Source organism: Polyodon spathula, chromosome 9 (genome assembly GCF_017654505.1).
Source record: "Polyodon spathula isolate WHYD16114869_AA chromosome 9, ASM1765450v1, whole genome shotgun sequence".
Lineage (NCBI taxonomy): Eukaryota > Metazoa > Chordata > Actinopteri > Acipenseriformes > Polyodontidae > Polyodon > Polyodon spathula.
The window spans coordinates 46,865,912-46,892,586 of NC_054542.1; the positions used below are offsets into that span (position 1 = coordinate 46,865,912).

At 36.4% G+C, this 26,675-nt stretch overlaps 1 pseudogene; it reads left to right on the forward strand.

Moving 5' to 3' along the window:
* Positions 1–26,675, forward strand: part of LOC121321104 — a 247,435-nt pseudogene that overhangs the window by 203,159 nt on the left and 17,601 nt on the right.

Consider the following 26,675-nt stretch of genomic DNA (forward strand, 5'->3'; position numbering starts at 1 on the left):
CTAGTTATTACTGTGTACCTTGCTGACTTGTTTTATGCTTCTAGTTAACTGGATACCATGCTGACTTGTTTTAAGCACAGTTACTCTGTGTACCTTGCTGAGGGTGTTCTGAGTTATTACTGTGTACCTTGCTGACTTGTTTTATGTTTCTAGTTATTACTGTGTAACTTTCTGACTTGTTTTATGAGTTTATTACTGTGTACCTTGCTGACTTGTTTTATGTTTCTAGTTATTACTGTGTACCTTGCTGACTTGTTTTATGTTTCTAGTTATTACTGTGTACCTTGCTGAATGTTTCTAGTTATTACTGTGTACCTTGCTGACTTGTTTTATGTTTCTAGTTATTACTGTGTACCTTGCTGACTTGTTTTATGTTTCTAGTTATTACTGTGTACCTTGCTGACTTGTTTTATGTTTCTAGTTATTACTGTGTACCTTGCTGACTTGTTTTATGTTTCTAGTTATTACTGTGTACCTTGCTGACTTGTTTTATGTTTCTAGTTATTACTGTGTACCTTGCTGACTTGTTTTATGTTTCTAGTTATTACTGTGTACCTTGCTGACTTGTTTTATGTTTCTAGTTATTACTGTGTACCTTGCTGACTTGTTTTATGTTTCTAGTTATTACTGTGTACCTTGCTGACTTGTTTTATGTTTCTAGTTATTACTGTGTACCTTGCTGACTTGTTTTATGTTTCTAGTTATTACTGTGTACCTTGCTGACTTGTTTTATGTTTCTAGTTATTACTGTGTACCTTGCTGACTTGTTTTATGTTTCTAGTTATTACTGTGTACCTTGCTGACTTGTTTTATGTTTCTAGTTATTACTGTGTACCTTGCTGACTTGTTTTATGTTTCTAGTTATTACTGTGTACCTTGCTGACTTGTTTTATGTTTCTAGTTATTACTGTGTACCTTGCTGACTTGTTTTATGTTTCTAGTTATTACTGTGTACCTTGCTGACTTGTTTTATGTTTCTAGTTATTACTGTGTACCTTGCTGACTTGTTTTATGTTTCTAGTTATTACTGTGTACCTTGCTGACTTGTTTTATGTTTCTAGTTATTACTGTGTACCTTGCTGACTTGTTTTATGTTTCTAGTTATTGCCACCTTGAATTCACAATGAGTCATTGTGTGGCCAGTAACAGTGGTAGACAGCCCTTTTGGGGGAAAAAAGTGAAAATATGTATTTGAATCCATTTCTGTATAAATAGTGTAACCAATGGATTTTCTTTCTGGGTTTTATTTTTGAGCAGTGCCCAAAATACTGTAATATATCATTCATATTTTGTTTTAAATGTGCTTCATGTACAGTAATCTAAAAGTGGTCGAATGTGGAAGCCTCTGGGTCATTATTGGAAACATTTTCTTCTGAATCTGATTCACTGACATCAGGGATTCTGAAAGCATATTGAGTGATTATTGGACATGTTGCAAAGAGTTGGGTCGTAAAAGAAAGCTTGTTTGGTTTCACACCACAGCCAAGGCAATTAATATACTCTGCAGGCTAATCGAGAGGCTTGCAACACACTGAAGTGTGATGATTGGCAAGATCAGTTCTGAGAAGTACATCAATTATTTCAGATAACTTCCTATAACATGTTTATATGTTTTTTGAAGAAGCTGTTAAAAACATTAATTGAGAGGTTCTGTGTTTTTAATCCTTTATAAAGACAAACCTGTACTTACTGCAGAATCTTGCTCATAAACACACACACACACACACACACACACACACACACACACACACACACACTCAAGCAGGGATTACACTAAGCAACAAAAAGAAAATAACAATACAACCCCATAAAATTGAAAAAATAGTATTGTGGGTTTATATTAAATAAACATGTATGCTATATCTGGAGACAGCATTCAATCAAGTTAGTGCCTCAAATTTCAGCAAGGAAACGGAACACACATCCATTACCCTGGAAACCAGGTGTGAGGGCCGAGGCGCCTGATTTTTTTTTTTTTTTTAAACACAGAGGCCTGCATAGGTTGTATTCGGCCCTGAATATTTTCTATCCTCTTCTAAACCTTCTCTTAAGCACACATCACTGGAGACTAGCAAAGTCTCTTTGTTGCACAGACTAACAAGGATCATAGGTTGGCACAGTGCTTGTCAGTGCATAATGTAATGATGTGCATGGTTCTTTTAATGTTTACAGAAAGTCAGTATTCACTAACTGATATGATACATTCTAATTTAAAGGAATGTGTTTGTAACATCTACTGTATTTTATGCATTTATTAATTTACTTAATATACTGATATTTATTTATTTATTTGGATGAAACATTGAAAACAATCCTAATATTGGTGCATTTAATTTAATAGTCTAAAGTGGAATTGTTCAACATCCTTAATTTGCATCATTACAAGTGGCCACTTTTTTTTGGCCACTGCGGCCGGGCGGTTCTTCCCCGTGCTTCCCTCAGAAATGTCTTCATCTAGACAATGTGGGGAAGCTATAAAAAAGGCTAACAAGATGCTCAGATACATTGTGAAAAGTGTTGAATTTAAATCAAGGGAAGTAATGTTAAAACTGTACAATGCACTAGTAAGACCTCATCTTGAATATTGTGTGCAGTTCTGGTCACCTCGCTATAAAAAAGATATTGCTGCTCTAGAAAGAGTGCAAAGAAGAGCAACCAGAATTATTCCGGGCTTAAAAGGCATGTCATATGCAGACAGGCTAAAAGAATTGAATCTGTTCAGTCTTGAACAAAGAAGACTATGTGGCAACCTAATTCAAGCATTCAAAATTCTAAAAGGTATTGACAGTGTCGACCCAAGGGACTTTTTCAGCCTGAAAAAAGAAACAAGGACCAGGGGTCACAAATGGAGTTTAGACAAAAGGGCATTCAGAACAGAAAATAGGAGGCACTTTTTTACACAGAGAATTGTGAGGGTCTGGAATCAACTCCCCAGTAATGTTGTTGAAGCTGACACCCTGGGATCCTTGAAGAAGCTGCTTGATGAGATTCTGGGATCAATAAGCTACTAACAACCAAACGAGCAAGATGGGCCGAATGGCCTCCTCTCGTTTGTAAACTTTCTTATGTTCTTATGTTCTTATGCAAGGGCTGCTGAGGACCACCAACATCTAGTCTTGGTCCTTCTGGTGCAGGGAGAGGCAGCTCCTGCTCCTCTCCTCTTGATGGTGATGGAAGCAGAGGCAGCTCCAGCTCCTCTCCTCCTGATGGTGGGGGAAGTGATACCAGCAGGCATTCATCCTCTGCTGGTGGGGGAAGTAATACCAGCAGGCATTCATCCTCTGCTGGTGGAAAGGGACCCAGCAGGCATTCACCCTCTGCTGGTGGGGGAAGTGATACCAGCAGGCATTCATCCTCTGCTGGTGGGGGAATCGATACCAGCAGGCATTCATCCTCTGCTGGTGGAAAGGGACCCAGCAGGCATTCACCCTCTGCTGGTGGACGGGAACCCAGCAGGCATTCACCCTCTGCTGGTGGACGGGGACCCAGCAGGCATTCACCCTCTGCTGGTGGAGCTGGCATAGGCAGAGACAGCTCCTGCTGCTCTGCTCCTGCCGAGCGGCGTGTAGTCTCCTGGCGGCGGAGGTGGGAGCAGGGGACTGGTGCGGCTCTCCCTCACTTGCAGGGGAAGGTGATGGAGGCAGAGGAAGCACCTGCTCCTCTCCTCCAGCTGGTGACTGTAGGGGAAGTGATACCAGCAGGCACTCACCCTCTACTGGTGGAGATGAGAACAGCTCCCTCTCAGGCCTTGGATCCCCACGGTCCCCCCGTCTGGGCGCTGGACTCTCACGGTCCCCCTGCCTGGGATTTGGAGAACCTGCTACCTGGGCTGCTGTTCTGTTTATAGCTGCCTCCAGGTAGCAGAGGACCAACTCCACACCTCCCTCCAGGGAGTTTGGGGTGTGTTCCCTCTCGTACGCCTCCCATCGCTCCCTGTCCATCAGCCACAGGACCCGGATGGCTATGGGCATGGACTTGGCCTCCAGCCCAGCATTGTCCTGGATCCAGTCCCTTAGCCTGACGGTGTCTTCTGACTTTTTTTTTTTTGTCGTTTTTCGCCGTGCTCACATATTACATTTTACTTGCACATGAAGTGCTGTGCAGTCCTCGTGCCTAAATACAAATATACATTTTAAACACTTGTGTTACACGGACCCGTTTATATCCCGTGTACCAATAACTATACACCAACGTTAACATACAACATATAATACACATAGGGGTGGGCACTTTGCCACAGCCCCTCTTTTTTATGGTTTCAATATTTACAAATGTAATACTAAAAGAAATAACTGAACTCATAGCACATATTACAGTATTGCACAGTCTCACCAGAGTCTATAGGGTTACTAGTAGTTGTTCAAGCAGCTGTACTACACAGCTGTGCTGTAAATAAAGAGCCATGGAATGCTCCATGGTTGATCAAACTCCTAGCTCCTACACTTTCAAATAATATTCTTAATTGAGGGTAGTAGTTCTGAAACCCAGGAAACTAGTGCAAGTTTCTAACCCTGCAAGAATGGCATGGCTTTTTAGATCCTCCTGACAACTTTTTAGCTCCACCAAAACTTTACGACCTGTATTACAGAAAGTGCTGAAACAGCCATTCTTAACATGTCTTCTTTCTCCAAGTGCTCTGGCACCAACTCCAATAAAGTACAGTGCAGTGTGGCATCAGAAATGTGTTAGAACTTATTGCTTTATTGTTGGTGTAGTTTGATCTTTCCCTTGCATAATGTCTGCAGTTAGCCCAGACTACCTGTTCAGCTATTTCACTAAGCGCTGCTCACATCACCTTGTTTATATTTGGGGCAGTGCAGCGTCACCTAGATTATGTATGAACACTTTCACATCCACAGAACAATAAGAGCACTGAAGTTTAATTGGCCTTTTGCCTGTAAGGATTAGTCTCTGCGGGTATTGTAACCTGACAGAGAAATGTAATTAGCTTGACAGATTGTGCACCAAACTGAAATTTAAGGTTGCTGTAAATTTGTTAGGCCAGGTAACCTGTCAGTCTGTCTGGTTGTGGTTGAAAGTCATTGTTCCTGTCAATGTTGGATGTTATATATATATATATATATATATATATATATATATAATATAGTATATCATCCTTTTTTCCCCAAGTGAATGCTCTTTTTTTAAACAAAAACAAACACCTTTGAATTCAATTCTGTTTCAATATGGATTAGATTCAGGTTGGCGTAATGAGATGGTACACATTGCAAGTTGGCAGCATATTTATACATATACATTATGCATGTATTTAACATTTTTGTCTCTCCTTTTTATGGCTGTTTCTGGATTTTTTTTTGGTTTGCTAAATGACATGCATGCTAATTTTATTTGAAAGCAGCCCTTCAGCATTTTGTAACTGCATGCAAAAAAGGTCTCCCGAGCGCAGCACATTTGCCAATGGTTGTCTTTTAAGGTTATTAAGATTTGTGTCCCATCTAGACATTCAGAAGGCTCCCAATTTCAAGATCCTGAAAGCATGATTTACAGCCCTATACGTTCCATTTCCTGGCAACTTTTAAGAGGATCAGCTTAAAAAACAACATCTTTGCTGGTTCTGACAAGGGGTTGTTCAATTATTATAAAGATTTAATCTGTCAACCTCAACCCCGTTTACTAACATAGTGCTCTCTGCCAATCGTTAAGGTAAAAACGTGTCCACCCTGAAATTAGATCCTCAGCTGCCTTCATGTTGACAAGTACAGCCTTGAGCGCTGAACCAGTCACAGATGTAAGCACAATATGATGGGTTATAATATCTCATTTTTCTTCAACGGTTCATAATCACGGTTTAAAGAACTGCAAAGAACCAGGCAGCAGCAATAGGAAAACATACAAAAATACATGGAGGCTTATAATCTTTTTTTTTTTTTTTTCCCACCCATTTACGGCTCAGCTGCACTGAGAAATTTGAAGTGCAGGGATTTCCATAAAAAGTATATTGAAAACGGAAAAGAGGGATCACACCCAACAGTCATGCTGGTTTTACATAAGTGGCACAATGTTGACTAGGAGACGGTGGGTGAACAAGACTGGGTTAGCTTTCTGTTGTGAAGCTATTCATTTGATTAAAAAAACTGGAAAGTAGAATGGGTATTTCAAATAATATATTCACTTATTACCATCAGAAGCACCATTATTTATTTATAACTAGCTGCCAATTAAAGCCCTTGCTGTTTTTACCCAGAGAAGGTCTAATTACTGTGAAAAACATGGTTTGGCTTTGTCAGTTTATATTATATATGCATACTGTGTATGTTTAGTTGTTGTATAAAGCCAAATCCTAATATAACCAGAAACAACATGTTAATGTTATGCATATACTACTGTGTGTTCACTTCCACCAATAAAATGTCAGTTGGTTTAACTTGAACTTTTCTAAGGATTATTGGAGTAGAATGCTAAAATATTAAAATTCTGTCAAACCTGCTGTTGCTGGAAATGTTGAGGACTTTTATAGAAGTGCCTTTTATTAGTTGTAATAAAAATCAGTACAGTTTAAGTCAGAGCTGGTAGTGGCACAATCTGTAATGAGCAAGTATGAAATTAAAATAATTCTATAGAAGTAAAATAAAAATGGAGGCTTAAACAAGAAAGGAGAGAGTTTTGTCAAGGACAGTCAAAAATGTCCAAACACAGATTATGGTATCAGTGCTTTCGATTATTTAATCAGCGTTGAATATATATGGGTTGCGTCTGGGAGTAAAGTTCTTGTAAAAATAATTTGGAATGTTTAGACTACATTTTCTACAATTTTGCTTTCATTTAGACTTCAGTTCCTATACAAGCTGAAACTCCCAGAAACTTCACACTTTGGCTCCCCTTGCCAATACTAAGCACTGCTGTTCCTATTACTGCTATGTTTTCAGTGTCCACTACCTTCTCTCATTCAACATCTTGACGTGGAATGCAAGGAAAAATGTGATCTATATTTTATTCACTAAAAGCTTTACAATAAAATATAATAAAACTCACCTTTGTCGTAATGTCTGTGTTTCACAAAGGAAAATGTAAAATCTTTAAAAATGAGGTTATGAGGTGAAAGTTACTGGAATTATTTTGTTAGATCAATGTATTTTAAAACTTTTGAATGCTTGTGCAACTGCAAAGCACAGCATCGTATGCAATATACCATTGCAAACTATTACAAGTTTTTGTTTATTTCTTAGCAGGCACCCTTATCAGGGCAACTTACAATTGTTTCACATTATTTTTTACATACAATTAAACATTCAAACAGTTGGGTTTTTACTGGAGCAATCTAGGTAAAGAACCTTGCTCAAGGTTACAGCAGCAGCAGTGTACCCCACCTGGGATTGAACTAGCGACCCTGCGGTCAAGATTCCAGAGCCCTAAAAACTACTCTACACGGAATGACAGCCAGTAGAAACCGCTCCTTGATTATCCCACTGCTATTGATATATTTTTCAACATGGAACTGCAATTTTCAGAGCTTCCTGCAAAAGCTGAGGCTTGGCTGTAGTATTGTGTAAAAGTTTTAACAAGGCAGCAGAAGCACTCAACAGAGAGTGTGATCCTGTTTCAGTACACCTAAACACATGACAGACATTTTGTTATTTTAAAAAAAAAAAATATATATATATATATATATATATATATATATATATATATATATATATATATATAATGTAATTGCAAACAAATTCTGTACGACTTTGCTTTTAATAAATTAATGTTTATCAATTACATCAAAAACAACATTGATATATTTTTTACTCTTTCTTTGTAACTATTAACTTTTTAGTATTTATTGTATACAGTGTTACCATAATAGAATATTATGTAATACAAACATGTAGATGTGATCAATAAATAAATCAATATATAAGTTCCTGCAGTACATAATTGCAAGTATCTGTGTATGATGTGTAAAGACGACATGTAATTATATTAAAAGTGAACTGTAAGAAAGAAAAAAAAAAACTTGCTCTTAGAAAGTTGTTTAAACTGTTTGAATCTAAATAATAAAAGCCCAGTTGTCATGGAACTGTTAAGATTTGCTTGGCCTTGAAATCTAGAATTTAATACAAACACTACAGTAAAGTTCAAACTGCAATTAAGTTTAAGTTCTTTTATTGTGTGTATGCGTTTTATAATTCAATTAATTTTCTATTTTAAATTGCATGTTATACAATATATTGAACCTTGAGATTCTAACATCATTCGAGAGGTTTTGTACAAAGGTAAAGCATTTAAAATGCAGCTCTGCACTTACAGTGGCATAACAATCAGAACTGACAATGTTCTCAAGAACCTACAATCATCCGATACGACAGAATATGTTGCTTTTGCTTGCTTGTAAGAACCATATTTATAGAAACGATTTCAAGTATTTTGTTAGTCAAGGGAAACAAAAGTTGCATCCACTCCTGATTGCAGTTTATCTCACTGTTAGTTTGAAAGTACTTTTCTGATTTCCTTGCAGCTTCTGGGTCATAAACTCTTATTATTTGATATAGGATTTGGTGTGTGAGATGACAGGTCTGATCTATGATGAGGCCATATCTTTTATTGCTTACACACCAGCTATTGTGGGAAAGGTGATTGTTATTAGCAACCACAAGCAAGATTTCAATTGCTTACCCAAGTGTCCCTCATTCATTCATCCATTTCCTATCAGCTTTAAGAGATATATTGCTTCTTGTGGCCTATAACACCAATAAATCATCTTTTGATTATATGCATTTATATGGAACCACAACTGAGTAGGGATTTAAAGAGAACCTCTGCCTTTCTCTCCAATCAGATGAGAGGTGTGAAGAGACTGCGGCCACGGCTCAATGCCATTCTCTTTAAACTGCAGTTTGAGGAGCAGGTGAACAACGTCAGACGTGACATCATGGCGATAAATGCTGCCTGCGAAGAGATAAGGAAGAGTAAAAGCTTTAGCAAGTTGCTGGAGCTGGTTTTGCTGATGGAAAACTACATGAACTCCGGCTCCCGAAATGCTCAGTCTTATGGCTTCGACCTCAGCTCCCTGTGCAAAGTGAGTCAATGTCTTCTAGCTGCACATCACTAGTGCATTTCTGAGAACATTCTTCCTATCTGCTGCCGTCTTTGTACGGTTCTTTTTCAAACATGTATCCTTGGTTTTTATACTACAATTTAATTGAGACCTTGAAAGTTTGTTAGAAAACCAGTTTTAATATAATTCTTTTGAAATATGAAAGAATGTCATATGAATCAGACTGTATAACCCCTCCTTCCCTAGAATAAATTAGAAAAGAGATTGAAGCATATACTTAACTTTCCACTCAGTGTTTTCACTTGAATTGCATTGATAACCTGAAATATTTTTTGAAGATGTACAGCATGTGATCCAAAGAGTGCATTATTCTTATCCTTCAGTATTTCTATTACTTGTCTGAATGCAAATTGTGAGAGTCACCTTGTCGACTGAAAGTTTTGAAGCTGTGTCTACATTGTTTTTGTTAGGACTGGCAGTTTGCTTGTCCTGTCACACTGAAAGAAGAATAATGAGGTGACACAGCACACTGTTATCTTTCCACAATACAAAATACCACCTGCCAGCAATATAATTGAAAGCATTGTGATACTCTGACAGATACAACATAAATATGTCTAATTAACCTTCTGCATACCTTTTACAAAGATGTCATCCAGTGAAAATGTAATGTATCTCCTTTAATACACACAGAATAAACAGCTTTACAAATACAGACATTCAAACTTGTCCTCCCTTTTTTAATGAAGTTGTGAATCTGTCCTGTGTTGAACTGTGTTTGAATACAGAATGCAGTGGGATCCAGACTATGTACATTATATTAAATAGCAGTGAACTTGTCGATACAACCTTGCTTCCTTCCTTTGAATCTTTTGTGCAGTTATCACACCTTTACACTGTTACCCATGGCTCCATTCTCTGTATAGTTGAGGTATTTAAAATGTTAGTTGTTTTCATATATCTGTGTATGTGTACTGTGTTTTATATCATATCATAGGAGTAGCCTCCTTATTTTATAGCAGTTCTCTGTGGAGAAGTGGAGGATATAGTAATGATTTTTAAAGAGTAACTGAGCTTGGATGACATAACATATATATACACCATATTAGGCAATATGTAGAACGTAGCCTGAAACTCTTCTGAGTGAGTGATTACATGACTACTACTCCAGTGATGTTCTTGCTGCTGAAGGTAATGTGATGGAGTGAGAGGTGTCTGTTCATGTCGGTGTTTATCGCCAAAGTGTTCGAGTTTCAAAGTCTGGAAGATGTTAAACCACATTTCCAAGTTGAGTCCAATCTAAAAATCAATGCTTTCATTACCTGCTGTTGTGTTACAACAGCTCATTAAATCAGCAAGCCCAACCTGACCTTCCCTTAACATCCAGTAGATTCCCATGGATTTGTATACGTACTCTATATAGTGTCTGGAGAAGCCAGTCTTTAAAAAAACGGTATCTGCTGTAAAATTGTGACGCGCAATTTGATCCTTATGTTTTTTCTATTGTTGTGGTCCCTAGAGGTTGTTTAGTAGCTGCAAAATGCCATATATCAGATTATTCTAACTGACCGGAGAAACTGTCTTATTAATGTTACAGTTGCAGGGTTTTGTAAGTGTATTTGTCCATGTTTCTCAGACGTTATAGGTTTAACTGGGAAGGGCAGGGCTGCTTATACAATGAGTGAGTGAACAAACACTAAGAGCATGATGTAACAGGAACCTTTCTTTCTGCTGTGTAGTCTGCATATACCAAATTGATCTTTAAAATACAAGCATAGAGCCAGGATAGAGATACTGAATGCTAAGAATGAGTCAAACCATTTAAAAAAGGATAATGCCATTGCCCATGAAGCACATTTTCAAGATGTGTGATCTCAGAGCTTTTGTGTAAATGGATGGCTCAGAAGCTACACCATGCCTCTAGTCAATTAATTTACAGACATACATTACTCTTAAGAATTGTCAGATTTTGGTAATAAATAAAATGATTTACTTCATTAAAGGAATTTGAACGTTGGGGTTGGGTTGTACCCAAGAGGATTACCACTGTGCATTTGATAGTTCATTGCTGTTGGACCTTAACCACCTCACAGCTGTGTCATTGGTTGCTGCACCTCTCTGTGTGCATGTGTCTACACAGTTTGCAGACATCATACAGCCCCACTGACTGGGTCCCATCTGCACTGCAGAGCAAACTACAGTGGACCAGGTTTCAACCTCAGACATCTGCCTGTATTTGATCCCTTCTTTAAATAAAGAAAAATAATAGAGCAGAATTTAGTGATAACAAGCATGCCCTATCCATGCACCATCATGGGGATCATTGGGAGAGGATGGACAGGAGGCTAACTATATATTTAAGTACATCCATTTGTAGTGTGCTGTTATATTGTTATGCATTAGGAAAGGCTGTAAAGCCCAAGAGATTAGTATGTAGTACATGGGACTCACTAACACATGACATTCCAGTTTTTTATGTAATATATGCATATTCCCTTATTATATAATACAAAAATGTTTTATTTGAAATATAAGTTGGGCTTGTAATCTTTTTAGTAAATTATCAATATTGTTTTGTGGATTATACGTACTAGTAATATGTCAGCTATTGCCATGGGTAACTTGTATTTCAAAATCCAATGTTTTCAATGGGGTTAAAGCTAGCTAGATTGATTTAAATCACCTAGTTACAGTAGTCTCCACGAATAGGAACACCTCCTAAGAGAACACTTCGGCTTAGGGAACAACCATGTGGTGAAATGGAAATGTCGCATTGTAAATGTTCCACTTAAAGGAACAGAAACTTTGCTTCAAATGAGATGATTAATTAGTAACCGATTCAAAACTGCTATAGTACTATTGTGTAACCTGATAACTCATCAAATTCAAATTCTCGTATTCATAATTACTGTTGGACTAGAGCTGCAGCTGCATTTTTACCATATTTAGGGTTGCTTTGTTAATTTAGTTTGTAAGTTAATTTCTTACCTTTAGCTTGTCAATTAGTTTATAATTATAGTTTATTAACATATGCTTGCCTATTGCTTTTCTCTTATTCTGTTAATTTCATATGCTGATGCACATACATCATGACATAAGTAATAAATACATTTGTATTTATTGATTCATATCATGATTGGCCTTGGCATATTGTGTGCAGTGGTCAACTCTGTCTTGGAGAACAGTTTGGCTAAGAGAACACTTTTCTTGCTTCCCGAAGGCTGTTCTCTTAGCCAGAGACTACTGTATTTTAAAATTGTGTGTACTACACTGTACACAGCACAGTATTTCTATAGCAGCCAGATATTTGGAAACAAGTTCATTCAGCAAGCAGAAGCTACTGATTACAATGTTAAGCATCCACCCAGTGTATACCATATTAATTTTGACAGGGCATGGACAGTGACATATTTCTATCTATTAAATGCATTCCAAGCAATCTCATAAAAAGAAAACAGTATCAAAATGTTTCCCTTGAACTGACTAACAATTACTACAAAAGTTGTATTGTTTCGTTGTGTGCTTTATTTTATTTTTTGCTTTTTTTTTAATTTAAAAGCTGATGAGCACCAATAGATAAACATTTATGAGGTGTTCTGTAATTGGTACCATATAAAAAAAAAGAATCCTCTCAAAAACTTCAACTTCCAACTTACTACTTTAAAAATGCATTCTGATTTAATGCTGTCTGCCTATGATCACGAGCTTCCTCACACTTTAACTTTACGAACAGTTAGCTGTACAGGAAGGTCAGAGGTGACTGCAAGACACCAGAAAGGGAAGTCTGCAGAGACTATAGAATGAGGAAGGAGCAATGATTACAGTATTTCTTCCACATACTATTTTTAGTGGTGAAATAGAATATAGAAATAGAATATTTTGACCGCTGTGAAAACAATGGCTCGGCTCTGGAATGCCCTTCTTTTTGTATTACACTAGTTCAGTAGCACATACCATCCATTTTAATATGACATACTATATTTAGTAAAAGAAAAAGACGATCAACTAAAATAAGTTGTGAGGAGTGCTGTATAGAGACACACATTATCTGTGACTTGGTTAAGAATAATTGCACATGCATCGCCTCCTTTAGCCGTGTGCCAAGCCATTCGTTTATTAGTGGAGATCTCAACCATCAGTTTAAATGCCAGCTATTCGACCTTTTAAATGTTGACCATTAGCTTACTCTTTTTTAACTTTGTTTGAAAAGTTTGAAATGCTGCTTGTTGATGTTTTGTAGTGTATATTTATCCTTGCATGGGAGCGTTGCTGCATGTTTTCGGTACATTTTAGTACAGATAGAAAATATGTTTTTAAATGCTCCTTTTTCCTTGCAAATATACTTGTGAAAGACAAGCAACCAACCTAAAGATTAGGCTCCTATTTTGTATTTACAACTATGATTGGGGTGGTGTATTACTAGCATAATTGTTTTAACATTTAATACAGATGTAGCTTACAGGCCTTCAGTATGTGTCTAATCATACACATACAGATTCAATTATTATTTTTTTTTTTAATTGTTCGAGGAACGTGATGCATCCACACACTGATGTGCTCATATACAACATCAGTGCAAACCCTAAATGGCAAGTTGTTTCTTCAATTGTTTTGTTTGCTAGATTCTGATTTCTTCAAATGCAGTGAAAGATCAGATAAAGATTTTCAGCTATATTCAATACCACACTGGGATTACCATAAAACCTATTTTAGAGAAGAACACCTTTTATGTGTAAATAACTGTTGATTTAATAGCCCTGCAACAGGCATCTTATTAAATCATCTGATAACCATATTAATTAAAGGTATTTACTGATGCAAATCTTTTCTTAAGACTTGTATGAGCAGAGGTTAAACTGATCCTGAAATAAGATTACCCATTGCCATTGTGATAAGAGAAGTAAACAAAAATAATGGTTTCATTAGTAATCTATCTGATTATAACATTTAGAGCGTTTGTAATTAACCTTTCTGATTCTGTGTTTATTTGTTATTTAGCTCAAGGACACAAAATCATCAGACTAGAAAAAAACTTTGCTGCATTTCCTTGCTGAAGTATCCGAGGAAAGGTTTCCTGATGTGCTGAAGTTTGTGGATGACTGGCAACACATAGACAAAGCCAGAAGAGGTTAGTGAAATTGTTTAAGAATTTGAGAGTGTTATTTCCATTGATGTTATTCTTTTTCTTCCATTTAAATCCACCTTAACTGCTTTGTTGTTCAAAAATATTTGTGTTTGTTGACCAAAAACACAGAATAACCTTTCCTTTTTTTTTTGTCTGTTTTAGTTGTTGTGCTACATTACTAAAACAGTGGGTTTTTGTCATGATTTGTTACTATTTCCCCAGGTATTTCACATAGTGCACAATAAACTTCCTCATCCTGACATTAAGGTGCTAAAAGACAGCCTTTGGGGAATATGACTGTGTAGAAAGAAGTGTCAAGAAAATGAAGACAAGTGGTGGTTTATATTAGTCCCTTCATCAGAAACCTCTGCATCTGTATAGAATGGAATGGAATAAAACAAAACGGAAGTTCTTTGACGTCACTGGTCTGTGTCCAGCCTTTGCGCTTCCATTCAATTCAATGGGATGAAAAATACCAAGCCATTACAAATCCGGAAGGTCGAGAGCCCGCTAGTGTGAAACACCATGGCACATATGTTGCACCGTAACACTACACAATATATTATGTTAGTCTTAGTGTTTTGGATTTCACACATGAGTCACTGATTGGAATCATATATTAGATTATGACAATAATTAAAGGCCTCCCTTTTAACAAAACTAACATTAATCAAGGAAAACTCTCATTTTCTGTTTTCCTCATAAATCCTTCATGCTGCAATGGTAAAGAGAGTCGTTGAAGATACATTGTGTTTTATCATTTCATTGTTCAGCAGATAGTCTTATGTATCTATGTCCGTGACCTACTAGATCATTACATTAATTTCTCAATTAAGAATCCCTTCTGTGGAGTAAGACCTAGCACAACTAATTTAAAGTGACTGACACGAGAGTACAAACTTGATGTATGTTCAATGTGGTCAGAACGCTGCAGGCAGCACCCTGGGCAAAAAGACAGTTGGGTACACAGACTGTCACAACTCATCATTTTCCAACTCATGTGAAACTACATGGCAAACCATTTTAAACAGAGGCATAGCCCTGTGTAAATGTGTTGCCCTGGCTGATGAAAATCTGTGTTAATTAACATTAGGCACCTTTGATTGTGTCTCAAACTTAATCTGTAACTTTCTTCCTTTTAACACATGAATGTCCAATGACTGCGTTTACATCATCAAACATAGAATTAGAACTTGATGTCATGGACCAGCAAGCACCAATCGGCATTTACTATAAAAGTGCCAGTCACATGGTCTAGTTAACCTGTGCAGAGTGAGGTCCAAAAAGGGTTATACTAATAAAAGTGCCTTCAAGTATTAACAGAATACGTAATGGTGGCCAATCAGAGTGAAGTCCTGTGTAACTCATGGATCTGCGACTCGTTGCATACGAACTCTTAATTCCCTTCTAATTATATCAGAAATATGCAGTCCTTGAAAAACAACAGGTTGATTGATTTTGCATGCATCAATGACAATATATATATATATATATATATTTTATACCACCACTTCATCCTGAGAATCGGTGAACTATCCAGAATATTGCAAACCATTCAAGACTTAAAAAAAGCGACTTCTGTGATAAAATGTCATTAAGTTCTGTTATATTAGAGTAGTCCTTGGGAAAAGGTGGACAACCTTTTTAAAACATTCTTGATGCTATTTTGTATAGCCTTGTAATGCAATGTAACAAAAAAAAAACTGTTTAGTCTTCAAAGGCCTAATGTTTTAACTGCTTTTTTTTCTGAAGTACAGTATGTGTGTATATAAGTGAATATGTTTACTCTGTGAAGTAACATATCTTGTTGATAAGCTATCCTCATGACACTCACAAGATATACTTCATTAAAGCTTCAGGTTTGCTAAGAGATAATGACTTGGAGGTTTGTTTGTAGGGAACTTGTTTCTAGTCATTACTGTCTTTCTCTGATGTGATTCCATTTTTCAATTATATGTAATAGTACAAAGCCATTGTGGGTAAAGTTTTCACAAGACTGTGTCTTTCTGTTTGAAGTTCTTTGTTTGAACCCAGTAGGTGTGCTTTAGCTGTTGCAAGACATGTTGTTGGAGATTTCATGCAAGTTTTCATTGGTCCAGAATGCACTGCATTTTCACAGTGCAGACCATGTTAATAATACCAGGTTCAAAAAAGAATAAATAATATTTTTTTTTTTTTGTAGCAACATATCATTTGGGTAGTAGATATGCAACACTTTCTAAATCAAAAGGAATATTTTTTTTATGGTATTGTTAGGTTTGGCACTATCTCTCCTGCAGCCTCTACTGACAAATGATATTTTTTTCTTTAGTATTTCTGCCTGATATGAAATACAGGCAGATCAAGACTCTTGGTATGAGGCATCTACTTAACACTGTGTTTGGAATTTAAAGTTATTCCCCAACCAATGAATGGGTTGCATTTAAAAACCTTGAAAAACTTTGTGTCCTGTGTCAGGACTGTTATTCACCCCCCCAAAATGAGTGTTTTTGGATGCAGGTATTACTCAGAATAATGCTTCTGTCAATAATAAGAATCAGTGGAAGATTTATTGTTCTACCAAACCCCAGGCCACCTGTAAACATATGCTCTATTTTCTTCTAGATTAAAGTTACATGAGAGAGAAAACATACAACAATTACATTTGCTACTGTAAATCTATAGATTTAACAAGGGTGGTTTGAGGTTGTATGAAAAAGCTTGCATTGACACATTTAATAATCTCTACATTTTTAAAGAACAGTCATATAAATGATGGAAGTTTTTTTTTTTTTTTTTTATTGAGTGTTCATCCTTTGACATAAGCATATATGCTGTTTAGAGTACACTGGCTACTGCAGATACAAGTATGGAATACTGACCACAGTTTTGTCTTTTACTATAAAGTCTGTCTGCAGGGAACTACATTATTTTCAGGAAAGCTTACTGCTATGCACATTGGGGAAGGATGGCTTGTCAGTATGAGAAATTGCCTGCAGGACTATTGTATCTGTGTCCACTCCACAATGGTGCAAATTAAACAAACTTGCATGAATCAGGCTGGGATGGGGGGTGGTAGGAGAAAATGTCATATTTTAAATAATTTACAATTTTATTACACGGCATGATTAACTGGCAGCACCCCAGACTGCTGGGCAGCAGAATCCTTCCAGGAGAATACAACCCCGTCTATCAGAGCACTTCTAGTATCTAGACAACATGACGGTGACATTAAAGCATCAAAGAACAGACCCATTTCTAACCACAAATCTCTATCTAGAATGGTTACTGAGCGCCCTGTAGTTTTTACATGAAACACACTACCGTGTCTTTGCCTCTGCATCCCATGTATAGCAGCTATATTGTTTTCCCACATAATGACAAATGTTTTCATTCATGAGTCATAGATCTACTTAGGAATAAAACCAAATACTTTTGTTTTGGGGCGACCAGCATGTGAAAAATTATTTTATGTTATGAACATCATATTGTATCCAGCTCTTATTTCCTCTTTCAGCAACCCTACTGGCTTTCCCATTTATAATAGCCATACATTTCAGTGTTGCTGCAGGAGGGAGCCTTATCTAGATAAACAATAACACTTATTGCTGTCAAAATGTGGTCCACAGTGCTGATGCCAGATTTATTCATACTGGTTTGATGTATCAGTAATATTAAAGCATTTGTTACCCTTGCTCTTGGCTTCCTCAGAATTGGTGCTCTTAGTGGACACCCTTCATTTCCTTACAATGCTAAAATTAATAGCTTAACAAAAGTCACAGGATGGTTGGGCATTCTTCTTTTTCAGTAAATGAGTAATTGATTTAACTAAGCCTCTTTGATTTATTTCTCTTGAGTGTAAAAGTAAATGATAAGTTTGATAAGGAATATTACAATGTTTGTTACTTGGCACCCAACTAATCAAAAACAGGCATAATCAATGAATTTGGATGTTAACAGTACTTTACCTTTAACATGATAAAAATAAAAAATAAAAACTGGCTTATCTCATTTGAGATCAGTAGTGAGCTTGTTACCGTTTGGTAATACTGACAGTACAGAGTGTGTCATCCTAGGTCTTTGTAAAATATGGTGTGTCATAACAAGATACTGTAAAAGGCAAATTAATTTCAAATAATCGTGTCAAGATGTACTCAGGATCACAATTACTTTAATTGGGAGATGTATTTGTAAAAGCAAGTCTAATAGGATTGTTGTATAAAGATATTTTGTAGTATGACAGAACAATATGTAATTATTTTCTACATACAGTTTTATGCTGTGTTGTTATTTTGCACATAATGTAACCACCTCAACAGATTTAGGAAGGGGGGGGGGGGGTAAATTCCTGAATAACTATTTAAATAAGAGGTGAAATGTGTTTTGTAATTTGCTTCTTACTTCCTTGAGGGAAGGGCATGGAAATTGAAATTGACATCTACTGTAGAAAAGAAAAAGAAATGCTGTCCCAAGGGGTCTCTGTTGCCTGGGGCTTGCCATGCTTTGTGGTTTTCATAAGGGAGAGAAAATCATGCCGACGTTACCTCTGCCTGCTGCCCTGTTTATCATTCAGGATGTTAACATTTATACAGTAGCTTCTATTGTTTTTGTTTTCTGTTTTTTAAATAGTTGGTTTAGAAAGATACTTTGAAAACTGAAGTAATCCCTTTTCTCCAGACCGGATGGATAATTTTAATATTCTGTAACTGACTTAAGGTGTTAAAAACCAATATGATTTTACCTTGTTTCATGATCTGAAGCTTATTTCAAGCAAGCTGTGAAAAGTCTGCCATCCGTCATGCATTACTCGATAACCTCACTTATCACTATTCTTATTTATTTCATTTTTCAGTCAAAGGGATATTGGTATATTTATCTTCTGCTTCACAAAGCAAGGTCCTCAAAGTCAAATTTCGAAGCTTTCTGCTTGTCGTGTCAGTTATTCCCACACGTGAACAGATATCATCAACCCCAACCTGGACTCTGGCACAAATTTCATTTCTGAGAGTAGATTAACCGTGTGCGCACATTGCGATCTTCTGAACATCCACATTCGAAAAAGGATACAGTATAATCAGCTTAGTTACGCACCACTGTGGTTATCTTTAGAGTTGTGCAGAATGTTCCATAAGAGGGTGTTAGAGGTTTTTGACGTGGAGTGTTGCCTTGATCATATAAAACAGGGGTTCACAAATACTGCCCTGTCTTCTAGGCTTTATAGGTATCATCAAGCAATTAGGTAATTAAGAACTGAAAGCATTTGTTCAATGAAATAATTCAGAGTATAGGTAGAATAAAGACCACGAGGGCGCCAGACCTTGAGGACCAGAACTGTCCACCCCTCATATAAAAGTTCCAGCTCAGAATTTATGATTGAGTCAATAGAAGTACAGCTGTTGTAGTTGTAAACAGTTGCCTGTCCTAAAATGTTATGCAAATCTACAGGAGATTTGAGCGCACAATTTTTCTGTACTTTTTTTTTTTTTTTTTGCATCTTTTGTTGTTCTCTTCCCCAGATAATGAGCTTCACGAAAAGGAAGTTTTGTGTTGGTTATACTTTATTTATTTATTTATTTATTTATTTATTTTTTAATTATTGTAAAGAAAGAGAAGTTACAATGATCCGATCTAGATGTCTTGACATGTACATCAAAAAGGGACTTAATTTGCAAAATGTGTTCATACTATGCTGGTAACAGACTACACAGCCTTTGCTTAAAATGCCTCGGGCCAGTTCAGTCTTCACAAAATTATCATTCCTTCAGGATTAAGAGGGGCAAAGAGCTCAGACTTGAAAATGTTCTCTTCCTATTACCAGCCAAGCACCTGGGAGTCTCTTTCAGACTCCTGTCGCTCAGTTAGAATCACGCACATCCTCAGTGATCCAAACCCCATGGCAACTACATTGTTTGCATAAATTTAGAAAACTGCATTATATGCATACAGAACACAGAAAAATAGGTAATTTATAGACACAAAGCATCCTTTTCCCTGTCATTTGTACCTGTCTGCTTGTTTGTCTTTTCCATTCCTAATAATCTTTGTGAATTTCCTAGATCTTAGAAAATGTAAATATATCATAGGCTAATTAATTGCTCTATAACAGTACAGCCAGAATTCCCATGTTCATTTTCTCACCATGCAGCATGAGGCAGAACCAGGAGAGTTTCACCTTTTAAACTGGGATCTTCCAGAAAGAATCTGCATATGTACTGTACTAAGCATTTTATTGTAAGTAGTCCAGGTACTAATAAAGACAGATCAGTAAAGTCAGTGACTCGATTTGCAGTCCCTCTGTTATGTGGTTTACAGTAAGTTGTACAATTCAAAGTACTTTAGCCATGCAAACATTAATATCTAACCTTACTATAATTGTACATTGTTACATCCTTTGGCTACAAATGCCAAACTATGATTAGGTAGGTGGGATTTGTATCTTTTGAATGAAAAGTAATATAATAAAAACATTAATAACTTTTATTAACTTGTTTAAAAATATAAAAGTAAATAAGCTTTTGTGCCTTTCAATTTGAAAGTCCCTTCCTTGGATCCTGTTGTTTTATACTGGCTTCCACTCTAGCTTCGTATTACATAGACTGTGTAACAAACATCTGCAACTTTCTCAATAAATGCCGTTGAGTGTTGCATTGATCATGTGAAACAGGGGTTCACAAATACTGCCCTGTCTTCCAGGCTTTATCGATATCATCAAGCAATTAGGTAATTAAGAACTGAAAGCATTTGTTCAATGAAATAATTCAGAGTATAGGTAGAATAAAGACCACGAGGGCGCTGGACCTTGAGGACCAGAACTGTCCACCCCTTATATAAAAGTTCCAGCTCAGAATTTATGATTGAGTCAATAGAAGTACATCTGTTGTAGATGTAAACAGTTGCCTGCCCTAAAATATTATGCAAATCTATAGGAGATTTGAGCGCACAATTTTTCTGTACACTCTAGCTCTGTATTACATAGACTGTGTAACACACATCTGCAACTTTCTCAATAAATGCATCTGCAGACTCAATACATTTCAATAACACGTAACTCGGTACATTGTTGTATGTGTACTGACTTCTTAGGGTATAACTGCATCCCATTTTCAAATAATTTCCTCAAGATTTTAAATGAGAACACTTGATGCCTTGAATTGAATTACTTGCAGTAGATGTTTGATTCTAGTTTTGCAAAATTAACGTCAATATTAATACTCTTTTATAAAGTGCATTGCATAGTAAATAACTCTCCTTGTCTGCCTTGAAAACAGTTACATTTTCAAAGTCCCTCTTAATGAAGGAGAAAGAAACTTTTAGCTCTGTAAAAGCCCTGCAGTTGGGTTTTTGTCAGGCAACAGTGAGGATAAAAACAGCCTTTAAAACACCCTGCCTTCACATTTCTGATTCTTGAGCTCTCCTGCATTCTCATCTATAGTATCCTATTATGTATATCTCCTGTTCATGGCAATAAACTTCTTGTTTAAAAAGATGTGCTGTGTTGTTAGACTCTCAAGAAGAACATATAATAATGAATAACAGTTGTAGTAGCCATAAAGGGCAAAACATACCATGTGTATGTATGTAAGAAACCGTATACAGATCTGAAATGAGTTTAGCCATTTTGTCATTAGCTTGTTTTTCATCTTTCTTACTCTTGTTTCATCTCAATGCTGTTGTTTTTGTTTTTGTTTTGTTTTTTTTATAAGAATTGACAGATTTCCACAGTATATGTAACTAAAAACTAATAATAGTTTTCTTTAAAATAGATTACTAAAGTTGTCTTACTCCCATTGGAAAACTAGAGACAAAAGATATGCAAGGACCTCAAGGACTAAGCATCTTGTTAGTTTGATGGTGATGCATGAAGGACAGGAGCCATGGAATTTGCCTGTGGAGTAAATGTTCTTTTCTGTTTTTTCTTAAAGCATCAGTTTCTCTGACGTATTGACATGTATTTTACAGAGCTGAAAAACATGGGAATGAAGAAGGAATACTTGTCTATATCAGGCATCAAATAAATATTAAACTACCAATTTATTCTCTCAAAGAACTGACTGATTCCCTCAGGTTGTTATTACGCTGGCATTAGTAATCAAGTACTGCAGGCAATGTGTGTTCTCTGAAAACAGTTGGCAATAACATATTTTTTGCAACTTGGGAGTCGTACGATACAAGAATAATACATTTTGTATCATGTAAAAATTCTGATTTATTGGTCTTCTAAAAATGTTCCTCAATTTAATTAAAAGACACATTTAAAAAATAAGTAATTCAAATAAGCTTCAACTGAACCTACAAAACATGTTGTGTTGTTAAAACAACATTCTTTATCTTTACTCGAAGATACACACATATGTTTTGTACTCGCTGTGTTGTCATCCCGTATTAGACACATCTCCCTTCGTTGGATGAAAGGTAATCAAAGTGAGAAGTAGCTGCTGTGGTCATATAAGCAGGCTATGATGAAGCTACATTGGAACATATACAGTACTACACACATCAGTGTTTGATGTCTCAATTTCTTTCTTAGACAGAAATGCAGTTTTCAATGAGTCTGTAGTGAGTTCTAGTCTCTGAAGTATTCACTCTCTTATGAAAAGTAATATATTGCGGTGTTTTGTCTTGTTTTTCTGTTTTAAAGGAAATTTGTGTAAATGAGAAATTACAGGAATAATACAAAGGCATTCACTGTTATAATGTATGATACATAAATCGCTAGTTCCCAAAAGAGGAAAGGACCCTGGAGTGCCACATGACTTTGGAACAAATGTTTGGTTTTTTTTGTTCGTTTGTTTTTTTGTGTTTTTTTTTTTTGTTTTTTTTTTTCTTCAAATCTCACCCATTTCACTGCTACGATTCAGCCAAGATATAATGTACAGTAGTTGCGTACTTGTAAATGACATGTAGGTTATTTGAATGATGCTTGTGTTTATTGTTTCTTGCATGTAAACAATCAATTACTTTAAAGATGCAGTAGAAAATTGATATGACAAGAGATGCCATGTTGTACCCTATTTCTTCCATATGCTGTTTCTCCTCTCTCATTTTCATTTGGTATTAAACTGTAGTAGTTAAACATGGGTAAAATTGCAGGGTGATAATTCATGCTTATGCTTGTCATCAAATTTAGTATTTTAAAGTAAAGGTCAAACCTGTGACAACTGCTGCATGAAGTGTCTGCAGAGACATTAGGGCTTTTGTTCTTTAATCCAGCGGGGCTATGCCATGCCTCTCTCACTGTCATGCATTTGAAACTTGCATTGAAAAATACCCTTAACTTGACAGTACCCAGAGCCTCAGATATTTCTTATCCCATTATCGGGGAAGAGATCCAAACTACAGTACTACATGTGTTGCTATAAAGTCTTTCTGCACCAGTTACTTGGTCAGCCAGTTGTATGACTATAATGGGAACTTACACTTGACTTAAGACTAAAAAATTAGTGTGTCTTTCCATTTAAAATCTGATTGCTGCATGAAAGCAATCTGTTTTATTACACCTTTAATTAAAAATATATACTTAAAAGAATAGCCACCCCATGGTTTTAAAATGTAAAACCTTTGCATTGTTTGAGTCATTTTGCATCACGTGCAGCAGAGTGTTCTTGTCAGTAGTGTCTCCAGTAATTACTTTACATGCAGTTGTTTCAGACAAAAAATTATAGTTCAAGGTGATTCATTACAGTAGTGGTTTATTGGTAAGCAAGATGATAGAGCTAGCAGTATCATTGTTTCTGGCTAGTTTTGCATTTTTCTATTATGTCATGTTCATGCACAGCAAGATTGAAAGAAACTGTTTTTTGATCAAAAATGTTCCAAGGAGCAACAGCAGGGTGTGAGATCTGACAGTGCCACAGAATTATTTTTGCTTGACAGCACAATTCTGTCTATCCTAATAAGTCCATGTTGAAAAGGAAAAAAATAAAGCAGAATTTACTGTGAAAAATGGAAAAAAATTATTTAAAAACTTTAACCAATAGAACACAAATAAATCACAATTTAAATTGTCTAAATGTAATTTAAAAGCGAGAAACCACAAAAAGGACTTATTTTTATACAGTAATTATTTATGTATTTATGCTTCTGCTTTTGTACATTTACAGCATTCTGCTGTGAGGTTTAATGCTTTCATTTTTTTTTTTTTTCATCTTTTATTTTAGTCTCAGCAGAAAACCTGGAGAAGAACCTTAAGCAGATGGAGCGACAGCTTCTACAGCTTGAAAAGGATTTGGAGACCTTTCCCCCTACAGAGGACATGTATGACAAGTTTGTGACAAAGCTGTCCATATCCTTTCTGACAGTTACAGTGGTCACCAAGCATCAGTCAGTTAGCTATAGGTTTATTTAACATTTAGGATGCATTTGCATATACCCTTATATTAATATTGAGGCAGCTTCAACTCTGGCACTCAAACATGCAGAGCTTAAGTGTCAGCTTCTGAAAGCATTTCTGAAAACCTGCACATTGTTTATAGCGGGCTTACTCGAGCCATGACTAAATTAAACACTGACCCTGCAATCGCCACCTCTTTTTGCAGTAAGGTCGCCTTTACAAATGGGATTTAGAAGGGGATTTGCAGATTGCATTTCAGTGAAATATGCAAGCTTTTGTTAAAATTTACTAAAGTGGATTTCAGGCTGTTGTACCTAGACTCTAATCAAAACTATTTGTGGAAACACATGCAAGACAGTATATCACCAACTAGTTGCCTGGAGCCTGATGATCTCTTATCTCCAGTGTGGATTAACATTTCTCCAAATGTCACAGCTACATAAAAGTTCATGAGATTCTTTACTGATTAGACTGACAAGCAACCCCCCCCCCCCCCCCCCCCCCGGCATCTGTCCTCTCGTTGTTTTCTCTCCAACAAGCTAGGGTTTAAATGGTAAACTATTGTGTTTTTTTTTTTTTTTTTTTTTGACAGCTGATCTGTCTAGATTAGTGTTCTAAATCCTTACCAATATTTTAAGCTTCCTCATGAGGGGAGCATACTGCCACTGTTGGTACATCTGATATCATATCAACGATATAATATGCCAACTTCAGATTTTTAATTTAATAGAAATCATCAAGGAAAATCTAACGGCACCCTTTACTTTGAGTGACATGTGGGCTGACACCTTGTGGCTATGTGAGTATTGTAACTGAAACTATCCGTTTTGTGGCATAATTTGTGACTTCATATTTTGAAGAGTTATATATACACTATATACTAAATGTGTTGGTGGCCATGAAATTGACCTGCCATATGTGGTCATATAACTAATATATCTACAAAAACAACACAATATATTTTACATTTTCAATCCATTAATCAGTATACAGTATGTCTTGCAATATCAGTTTAACTTTCAGTCTCCAGTATAAAATGTCTAGTCCCAGCTCTGTAGCACTAAGACTTCACATTGGTGTAGCTTGGATAGGCTGGCAGTGAATTACGGGATGTCATTATATGACTGTTGTTTGGCCTTTTTTTGAGTCGGCTTTAATTCAATAGTACAAAGGAATGGGGGGAAGCATATTGTTTAATTTACCTGAATTTTGATCTAAAAAAGGAAACATTCATGTAACATTCATCTATTTCTTGTCCCAGCAGACTGGTCCTCATTTAGAAACAGTGGTTTTGCATATGTTTCTGGTAACGCTTGGTGAGCATACTAATTAGGGGAGTGCACTTGAGGTACAATACATTACTTAAGCAAGGGGAGCCTGATGAAAAGGTTAAGGCTTCAGCAAAGTGCAGGGATGTGTGATCCCATCTGCACTTCAGTCTGTCACAGGGAGCTGACTGATGCTGATGTGTTTAACCCACGGAACTGCTAAATACAGGACAGCAGGAAATCAGAAACAGGAAGGACAAAGCTCTGCTGGAAACAGTTTGTCATCCCACGTGCAATTACAGATCCAAGCCTACTGAGCCACTACATCCTGTGTCTGAATATCAGAGGCAACAGACTACTAATGAACTCATTAGCATTCACAATCCTTGTGTAATTCAATTGCAAACTATTTCTATCATCCTTGCAGACAAAGTTCATAATCTTGTCCAGAATTAACCCACTCAGAATATGTAATTATGTAACTGTATACTTTTTTTTAGCCCTATTTAGATTAATTTTCCCTTTTTCCTACTTCTATAGACAGATTCATATTATGTTTATGTAGGTACTGTTCATCCCTGTGACATCACACACCATTTCCCTCTTCCTTCATGATTTTGAACAACTTTCCATGACAAAATCCCAGCCTTACTTATGAGTTATTAAAATAGGAATTACAAATCAAGCAAAAAGTGTCACTCTCCTCCGTCTAAAAGATCGGGGTTAGCTTGTCAGAAATATCGAGAGGAATTTACCACAGAACGGTCATTCATTAAAAGAAGTCAAGTGTCTCAATCTCACATCTACCGTGAATACTGCCGGGCAGACTTCTCTGTGAAACGTGGTAGTAGTCATGACTGTATCACTCACATAGGGACAAGAAACACCAGCAATAAGCAGAATCTGACACTCCCCGTTACTGTATGTTTGTGCAAATGGGTTTTGAGGTTTAACTCACTTTAAAAATGA